Raw genomic sequence first — 10,764 nt, 5'->3', positions numbered from 1 at the left:
ACACACACAGTAGGCAGATACTACTACAGACAGAAAACAATGCCTTAGAATCTCCTTTCCAACTACAATGGTGGATGGAGGAAAAATATTTAACTATTAGTAAATATTTTGCACAATTCAAGTTTTTGACATGGGTCAGAGAATGGACTTATGCATCTTCTAGGGGAAACAAAGAAATATGTAATGATATTAAGTACCAACTTCAACTTAGCCTTATGTCTAAAAATGTTTGTCTTAAAATAAGAAATATAATTTATCCTTTAACTTCCAGATATCACTGCTGTTTTCATGTCTTTTCATCTTTAATTCTTTGCCCTCATTTCTAAGCTGTGTAGAAATTACAAGTGTTCTTTTCATGAAACAAGTACATGGAAAGATAATAATCGGGCACTTGACTTCATCACTGTGACATGAAAATCCTATTGTTTCATGTATTATTAGCAAGTTTCTGTTGCGCAGTGTGCAACTTGAACATAATGGACACAATTTCAGTGTTACTATATGAGAAACTGTGGAGGAGGGGGCATCATTGCATGCCTCCTCATGGTGTGGTGGAGCGCTGCAGCAGTAGTGCCTCAATTTCCCCAACAGTCTTCAGCACACTTCAGTTACAGATATGACCTAGCACTCTGAGCAGTTCTCTGAAAGAGTTTATCCCCTTCCAGGATAGCAGATTCCCCAAGTCAAAGTACAGCATAAACGCAAACCAAAAGAATCTTCAGCCCCACTGGGCTCAGCTTCCAGACTCTTCCTTTCAGACAGGTCCCAATGCAGGAGCTTCCCTTAACGCCCACCAACAGGTTCCTGGTAACAAATCAACAGTCTATGTCAGGCATACATTTCCTCAGGGAGGCCCTGGCTGACCAGACTCCTATCAAGCCCTAGCTCTACCCAGGTTTCTCACATGACATAGGAGCTACCAATCTGCTCTTCTTCCCTCTCAGGATCCAACTAAGCTGGCAGTGTGCTTTTTAACGACCTGCCTCCAAACTTGCAGGTCTTATAGCTGAAGGAGGGAGGAGCTGATTGAGCCCACAGCAGCTCATTATCCCTCCTTGGCTAGTAAGGGGTTTGCACACCCCATCAGAGACACCTAAACCATTACAGGAAAAAAACAAATCTGAATTGGCCTCATGCATGTTATTCCTCATATTCAGGCCAAACCTACTTTTTTATGGTTGAGATCCCTTAAAGAATGGAAAATGTGCTTTCCTTCCTACCCAGCTCCGATTATCTCCTTTCCCAAGAAAAATATCATCCAGATAACAATTGCCATAATTGCTTTTCTTTCTCCTGTGCAATGGTCACAATATTGAGCAGGAAGGAATGGCAGAGTAGGAGATCCTGCTCCACTGCGAGAAGTTGCTCCAGGCACTGGGTACCCACATCCTCTGCCCACCTCCAGCCTTGGGGAGAAGAATGAACAAGACCAGCTACTGGAGGCAGTCCCTTTATAAGTCCAACCCTGCAGCAGTTAGAAGGAACTGTCTGCTGCTATCAGAAGCAGCTATTACAGTAGCAGCTGATACTCACAGTCCTGGAATAAGTGATCCTGTGCATCTGTGAATTTTTAACAGCCCACAGTACCAATCCAGCTGCATGCCTTTGGTTGTCTCATAAAGGTTGGGTTTAGGTGGCAACGACGATAAAAAAAACAAAAACATTTTAAATAGAAACTTCAGAAGTCATTTTTTTAAATCACCCAAAAAAGTATATGTTCACTACTGTTTAAATGCAAAATTATAAATAGGAAGAACAAAAACAACACTGAGCAAAGTCATGGAGCTAACAAGACACTAGTGAACCTCACCACTTTTTATGCTTTGATTTTATGTTGTATCCCTTTCTCATTCCTGTCATCTATGTTTTGTCTTTTTAGGTCAGAAGTTCTTTGGGGCATGTCCCTTGTCCTCTTGCATGTCTGCAAAGTGCCTAGATCACTGTGGGTGCTATGTAAATAGCACATTATAATAATGACAGGGTAGGCTTAAGGGACATTAACTCAGACTAGAGAAATGGGCAAAAATGGAGATTAGGGATGGAAACTAGGAATGGTGAAGGGATGGCATCTAGACATGAAAAATAGTTGGAGGGGAGTTGTTTGTTTAGGAACTGGATTGTCTCTGGGGACTGCATCTCAGCTATTGTAGGTAGCAAAAGGGTGAGGATTTGGCAGCTCTGTATCTTAAAGGATTGTGATGTGTTAAGATTCTCTTATTCCTAATCACACACTACATTCACTGAGAGACTTGAAATATTTAATTTACAGTTATGTAGTACTGTAGCACTATTAATATTTTACTGCAATGCTATTTATATTTGTTCATACTATGAAAAATAACTTAGTTCCTAAATATATGTCTAATGAACGTGTGTCAAAGAGTAAACAGAACATATACGTAAGAATGATTCTATTTATATATGAAATAAAGAAAATGCCTTAAAGTAATAGCTGTGGGCACCATATTTGCCTTTGCATCTGAAAAGAGACCAAAACCACACAAGGGTATTTTTCTTCCTTCGGGGCATGCTACCCTTGTCTCCCTGATTCTGCAGAGGTAAAGACAGTGAGCAGAAAAGTGGGACAGAGAAAGGATGTTATTTTAGGATCTTCTAAATACTGGACATTTCAGGTGAGATTTTCAAAAATGCTCAGTATTGCCCTCACTTGTTCCCATCGAAACCTATGGAAGAATTCCTATTTATGTCAATGGAAGCAGAGTTAGAGCCAGACTGAGTACTTTTGAAAATCCCGCCCCCAGCTTGCACACCCAAACTGACCTCAGAAGTGGTGGGGATATAGCTAAGGAGCAGCTGTGGTCTAATGAATAACATGTTCACTGCGGGGGGCAGGAGACCAACTCTGCCACTGATTTTTGCTGTGTGAACTTGGTCAAGTCAATCTCTGTGCTGCAGTTGTTATGTAAGTGTTAAGTATTAATACAGTTATTAGATAAGGAGGTAATTCATGTCTCAGATAGTCATGACTCAAGCCAATATCAACACTTTGAAAGCAATTGAGAATTGGTGTGACATGCTCCTTTTAATTATATATTTACACGCAGTACACTATTGAACCCCTACATGTCTCTGTGTGCAGTACAGAGGTCCAGATAGAGTGTCGTCTCTGGTAAACACTGAAGACAAAGTTGTAACTCAAATTTCATAGAAACATTTGTTTGTGTCTATAGTTGTTCCTGTTTTCTTTAATAAACACCTCCTGTTTAAGAAGATATATATAATGGCATTCCCTATTTTTCACACCCCTCAATGAAATAGCAGTAACCTTACTCACCTTAACGGTTGGTTGCCTCATGAAGAGTTCCTTGCAATAATCCATTCTATAAATCAAAAAGTCAAAGACAATACTGATGAGATCCAGGTCCAATAGAAACAGCTGAAATTGCTTTATTTTATAAAGTGGAAAAAATGTGGCCACTAACTCCACCTGAGTTTTCAGAAACAGTTGGAGGTACACAAGCAACCCCAAATCATGAAACCCTTGGACAAATGGTGGACAACCCGTGCTACCCCTCAAAAATGTGGCAGGAATCACCTTTGCCATACTCTCCAGAGCCTTTCCCTTCTAACTAATATCACCTCTATTTTGCCTAGATGCACCTCCTTGGCTGAGTCTGGATGGTTCCCAGTACTGTGCTTTAACCACTAGATAATGCTACTTCCATCTCAAGTAATCCGGGCCCTGGAATCACCTTTACCAGAAAGGGAAAAGTGTTACGAGAGATTTGTAACTCACAACTTTTGGAAAAGTTGAGAAGAATGTAAAGTATTTGGAGTTTTCAATTCTTTGCAAACACTGGGATAAAAATAACAACCCCCCAGTTACCAGAAAGAGAACAAATACCATCTACCTTAATCTTTATTGGAACCAGAGTAGCAGCCGTGTTAGTCTGTATTTGCAAAAAGAAAAGGAGTACTTGTGGCACCTTAGAGACTAACCAATTTATTTGAGCATAAGCTTTCATGAGCTACAGCTCACTTCATCGGATGCATAAAGTGGAAAATACAGTGAGGAGATTTATATACAAACAGACCACGAAAAAATGGGTGTTTATCATACACATTGTAAGGAGAGTGATCACTTAAGATGAGCTATTACCAGCAGGAGAGTGGGATGGGGGGAGAGAAAACCTTTTGAAGTGATAATCAAGGTGGGCCATTTCCATCACATTTCCAGGATTTTACAAGAATGTCTGAGGAACGGGGGTGGGGGGGAGGAATAAACAAGGGGAAATAGTTTTACTTTGTATAATGACTCAACCACTCCCAGTCTCTATTCAAGCCTAAGTTAATTGTATCCAATTTGCAAATTAATTCCAATTCAGCAGTCTCTCTTTGGAGTCTGTTTTCGAAGAATAAATGGACACAAATCAGATGTCAAGAATTATAACATTCATAAACTAGTCAGAGAACACTTCAATCTTTCTGGCTACTCGATTTCTGATCTAAAAGTGACTATTCTTCAACAAAAAAACTTTGAAAACAGACTCCAATGAGAGACTGCTGAATTGGATTTGATTTGCAAATTGGATACAATTAACTTAGGCTTGAATAGAGACTGGGAGTGGTTGAGTCATTATACAAAGTAAAAAGAAAAGGAGTACTTGTGGCACCTTAGAGACTAACCAATTTATTTGAGCATAGGCTTTCGTGAGCTACAGCTCACTTCATCGGAAGTGAGCTGTAGCTCATGAAAGCATATGCTCAAATAAATTGGTTAGTCTCTAAGGTGCCACAAGTACTCCTTTTCTTTTTGCGAATACAGACTAACACGGCTGTTACTCTGAAACCTATACAAAGTAAAACTATTTCCCCTTGTTTATTCCTCCCCCAACCCTCCCTCCCCAATCCCCCCCCCACTGTTCCTCAGACATTCTTGTAAACTCCTGGAAATGTGATGGAAATGGCCCACCTTGATTATCACTTCAAAAGGTTTTCTCTCCCCCCACCCCACTCTCCTGCTGGTAATAGCTCATCTTAAGTGATCACTCTCCTTACAATGTGTATGATAAGCACCCATTTTTTCATGGTCTGCGTGTATATAAATCTCCTCACTGTATTTTCCACTTTATGCATCTGAGGAAGTGAGCTGTAGCTCACGAAAGCTTATGCTCAAATAAATTGGTTAGTCTCTAAGGTGCCACAAATACTCCTTTTCTTTTATTGGAACATGCTGCTCTGCCCAGACTAAGTTACCAACCTCAGAGCTATCTTTTATACTGAAAATCATAGAGGCTTTAGAGAGGTCTATTATATCTAAATGTAAAATAGAGGATCATCATCATTAGGGAATCTTTGTCTTTTATGTTATTAAAACATTATTTTTCTCTAATAAGACATCTGCTGAAAAATTACAGGTTCCAAAAGATTCCATATTCAGTTAAAATGAGCAATTTTTCAAAGACTGCTGTCATTGTCCACATTTTCCGCACAAGGGATTACATTTTATATGGACAGCATATATTGGAACAGAAAGCTTTGATGTAATTCTTATTAGAAAGTGAAAAACAGGCTAAACCAGACACAGTGCGTTGTACAGGCTGTGTGTTTCCAAATCTTTTTGACATGCTGTCCAGAAGAATCAACCAAGGAACCAAGGGGATTGAGAGGAGACTTCCTAAGTGATTTTAAAAAATAATACAGTTTCTTAATTCATCAACTGTTATTAAATTAGTGTGCTCCCTCAGCTGTCACCACAGGTTTCTTTCAAAGAGATTTTTCCAGTTATGTCTGACCCGCAGGGCATATATTCACAAAACCATTTAAAATGCATCTTCTTTTGCAGATGGTCTCCATGTATTGTTCCACGTTGCAATGTGTTTTTAACATCACAAAACAGCAATGCTGCTAAGAAAATAATATTTTATAGCATAAATTATGTCTTGAGATCAGATATTACCTATTAGATCAAAAAGTTAGAAACATGTGTTTTCCCAAAGATAAAATTTTACTACTAGAAATGTAGGACTTCCCATGGGAATAGAAAAGAAAAGCATGAGAAATGTATAAATATATTTCTTCCATGCTGCTCTGTCTATATGGAAGGCATTTACAAAACCTCACTCCCTTCTTTCTCCTACAAATCCCTCCTGAAGACCCACTTCTGCCATGATGCCTGCAAGAGATTTGCTAAGACCTCTGCTTATCTAACTCATGAGTAAACTCTCCATTCATGTGGAGGAAAGGGTGAAAATTTTGGAGAAAGTTCAGATGACTGCCATGTTGGAGGGATTAAGAGAATAATTAAAAAAAAATCCCAAAAGATACATGAATGGAACATCGTATTATCCTCTGGAAGACAAGACTGAAATTAGAAGGGGATATTTGTAATCACTGTTATTAGCCCTAAAATTATTATTTATTGAATCCAGTTCTTTAAAGCCAGCTTTTTGAAACACACGCTTATGTTATAATTATATTGATGATTAATTGTTGATGATACTGTTCTGAAATTATTTAAATGTGATAGAAAGACAAAGGTTCCAAACCTACAAAAATTATATACATGCATACTTTTACTTATACAGTAGTCCATTAACTTCAACATAACCTTTCAAATGGATATATACACATTTCTTTTTTTAGAGTCTGATCATTGGATTAATTTATTTCAGGGTCATATATTGTTTCTATTGGTCTTGAGAAACTAGATCTATGACTGACCTCTCAAACATGGAGCTGCTTGCTAGTCCACTTACATTTTAGCTGCATCTTCACTGCAAATATAAATTTATTGTTTTGTTTTTTTTAAACAGCAAGTTAATTGATGTACATTAGCTATTCCACTGTAGAGCCCTAGTGGAGACAAGACTGTAGTTTTTACCTCTATGTAGCCTGATCAGGTGAACCATGGGTGGGGGTACATTGTTGGCCTCACATCACTACCTTATGGTAAAAATTACAGAATCTAGTTTCCACTAGGGTTTTACAGAAGGATAGCTAATATACATTACCAATCCCAGGGTAAAAACCACACTTTTTTCATTAGTGAAAACAAAGCTTTTGTCTTGACTTCATTAAAATAAATGCTAGTCCTACACACAGTTTTGCAGTAAATAAGTAATAATTGTAACCCTACACACACATACTAAATGATACAATGCTAATGATGAAATTTTGATCACACAGAAACAAGGAAATCCAAATTTATTGTCCAACAATAATGAACGTTCAGCAACTGTAGCTTAAGTCCTGGGTGCATATTTTGTATTACCATGCAGGGCAATTTCAATTTAAAGGAACTGAAGTGGAAAAAAATGGGGTGCACTTTTCACAAGTGTTCCTAACTTAATCTTAATCTTTTCCTCCCACTACAACCACTTTATTAAACATTTCTGTTGTTTAAGGCATGTAATGAAACTTATGTACCACTCTCCACTGTGTCACACTGGAAAATATGCATTATATGCGCTTAATCCTCAATTTCTGATCTAAAGGAAAGTTTTGCTTGGTTAAGAAGTGCAAGATCAGGGTGCCAGCTTTTTAAAGTATTTATAAGGGACTGATATATAGCTTTTGTATTATTTTCATTTTAATAGAACAGGGCCAAATTCTTCCATCCTTATTAACACTGAGCACCACCGGGCTTGTTTTGAGGTGTATCTTTCTGCCCCGGAGTCAGATACCTAAGTCCCTTTGAGGCATCAGGCTGAGCCCTTTCCTTGTCATTTCCTACTGGCTAGTCTTGGTGGCTCTCTGCTCAGCATGCTTGCTTCCGTGAATCCCATTCTTAGGTACCTAGAGCTCCCCATGTACTGCACTCATGTATCTCTATTCAAACTAGTGACTAAAAGTAGTGTGGCAGCTGTTCAGACTTACTGCCCAAATATGTATCCAGGGAGCTAGCCTGAGCTGCCATGGCCACACTGCTATTGTGAAGTGCTAGCTCGACCAGAGTTAGCATGTGTACATTTATCTGAGCTGCAAATTACAGCTCAAAGCTTCTGTGTAGACATACCGTAAATCCACTTTGTGGCTCTAGGTTAGACTCTTGTCTGAGGTCACACAGGAAAGCTGTGGCAGAGCAAGGAATTAAACCTGGGTCTCTGAAGTCATGGGCTACTCTCATAAATGCTGGACATTCCTTTCTTTCTATTGGAGCTGGGGAAAAACAAACTAACAACAGAAAACCTTACTTAATTTCCTTCCTGGCAGACTGCAAAAGATTTTGTTTGGTAGATTTTTGGGAAAGGTTAAGGGCATGTTCCTGGGAGGTAAAAGAGGCTTTCTGTTGCTTTGATAGCATGGCTGGCTGAATTTATTTGTTTCCTCAACATGATTATTTCCATGCTGCTGAATTGTCTTCATTATGTCACTGTAAGTCTAATTAATTGTTATGATGCATTTTATTGGCAGTTACATATACAACTAATAATAAAAATACTTACTGGTCTTATAAATCCATAAATTCAGCTTTGCCTTTGGCACTTTCACTTTTCAAATGTTTCAAAGTTTGTATTAATGAATCAGTAACTCACCAGACCTTAACCCATTTTAATATGTTTTTATTTGTTGCTACTATTTTGTTTTCATGGAGAGAAAAGAGGAAAAACTAAGTCTACAGTACTAATGGCCTAAAGCATTTTAGCTTACTGCAATGATACTACAGTTTTTAGACCATTACTGTGTAATACTCAATATAATATTTTCAATCAGCCTGTACTTGTACTGTACGTCACTATGTCAATATAAACTGAAAAGGTTGCACGACTCATCCAATAACATGTTTCTAAGGCTTGATTCTCTACTGCCTAGAACCCTGTGTAGTCGTTTACACTGTATAATATAAATAAAACATACTATCATATGAGAATGATAACATTTTGCATCCATTTTGCATTCTCTTTGCTTGGGGGTAAGTGATGACAGAAGGAACAGGAGAGTGGAGACATAAAGTGTTCATGGAATTCTTCCCCTTCAGTATTGAATAATTGGCCTTTTCTATTATTGGGGCTTTTTTTTTCTCCCATTTTAAGTATCACTATTTTTAGTCAGGATACCAAATTTGTTAGACCAATGCTCTGTATTGCTGTGTCAAAAACAAAGTTCCTGTATACTAAATGAAATGTTGTTGAGGACTTCGCACAATTTTTCTGCATAATTAAAACAATATGCCTTACATGAGTATAGCATACATCATTTCAGCATCACTCATACTTACCATAAAGACAAAAATGTAGGGTATCAAAAATCAATAATGTAAGATCGTGACCACATATGCATGGCAGTTATACTAAACTAGTGATGACCCGTGGCTTTACTGATCAAGTTTGTGATTTTATGGTAAGTATGAGTCATGGTGGGAGAGTGTGTGTGTTGTGCTGGAAGATTTGTGTTGAGTTGTGTTTGTGGGGGGGGGGGCATTGTGCAGGGAGATTTGTATCGGGGGTAGCCATGGCACCGAGTAGTCCAGTGGCACCTTAAAGACTAACAGATTTATTTGGGCATAAGCTTTCGTGGGTAAAAAACCCACTTCTTCAGATGTTTTTTTACTCACAAACGCTTATGCCCAAATAAATCTGTAAGTCTTTAGGGAGATTTGTGTTGATAAGAAATAAGGGGGGCTATGTAAGTATGGAGTTATTGTGTCTGCTGGTTGTGTTGCTGTGTGGGTGGTTATGTTTATTTGTGTCTTGATTTTGTCTTGATTTGTTTGGGTGCATGGTTTGCATTAGGGAATTTTCTGTTGAATTGAGTGTAGGTTACGTTATGCTGAGTGATTTGTGTTGATGTGTGCAGATCCTGAAGGAAGGGTACATGCTAAGCCATAAGGGACTATGTGTGTTTGGGGTTATTGTGTTGTGCTGGGAGAGTTATGTGCATTTCTGTTGCTGGTGAATGAGGTGTGTATGCTGCAGTGAGGGGCTATGTGTCTTTAGCATAATTGTGTATGCTGGTTGCGTTGTGTTGATTTGCTTCTAGGAGGGTTGTGGTAGATTTGTGCAGTGGTTGGGCAAAGTAATTCACCATCAGTGCAATTTTCCTCATCAATTAATTAAACTGTTGCATGCAAATTAGATGTACAATAAGCATGGTGATTGATTGAGCTACCTCTGATATCACAATGGTCTAGGACTCTTGGCATGGAATAGGTCATGCCATACTGTATCTGTACACTGCATAGGTGCTGGTCATAAAGTCAAAATGGTTAAGAACTTAAAAACTGGACAGTAACAGACTGCAGTACTCACTGATGATTCAACCTGGTGATGCTCTGAGCAAAAAGAGACCTCAACCATGATTGTAGCTGTTTCCATCACTTCACACTGACTGTTCAGACATAGGGTTCAGAATGACAGAGTGTGACAATCTTGCAATCTTATTATATAGATCATGAGACTGTCATTTTAGGAATAATGAAACCCATTGAGGTGCTTTACTGTAAAAATGGCAGTATCTCTTTGTCTTTAAGATTTCTGGCAGCAGTTCCAGAAAAATATCCAATCCTATCGAAAGTTTCTATTGAAACATTCACAATTCATAGTCCTCATCTCTCTCTCTTTGTGTTAAGACCGTGAACTGCAAGATGCTGTCCAGTTACAGGTATTACATCTTGGAAGCAGATTACTTTTTTATTCTTCTCTAAACATTATGCCAACTGATCAGGAAAATCTATGGAGATTCACAGAAAAGACATTCATATTTAGGGAAATATTGGCAGCAAGGAAATAAATAAAAACACTGAGACAAGATAAATAATATTTACAAAATTGTTCTAATAGATCCGAGGAAAGTATATGTAAA

The sequence above is a fragment of the Lepidochelys kempii genome, chromosome 1 (genome assembly GCF_965140265.1).
Source record: "Lepidochelys kempii isolate rLepKem1 chromosome 1, rLepKem1.hap2, whole genome shotgun sequence".
NCBI classification, from domain to species: Eukaryota; Metazoa; Chordata; order Testudines; family Cheloniidae; genus Lepidochelys; species Lepidochelys kempii.
This window is presented reverse-complemented; position numbering follows the sequence as displayed.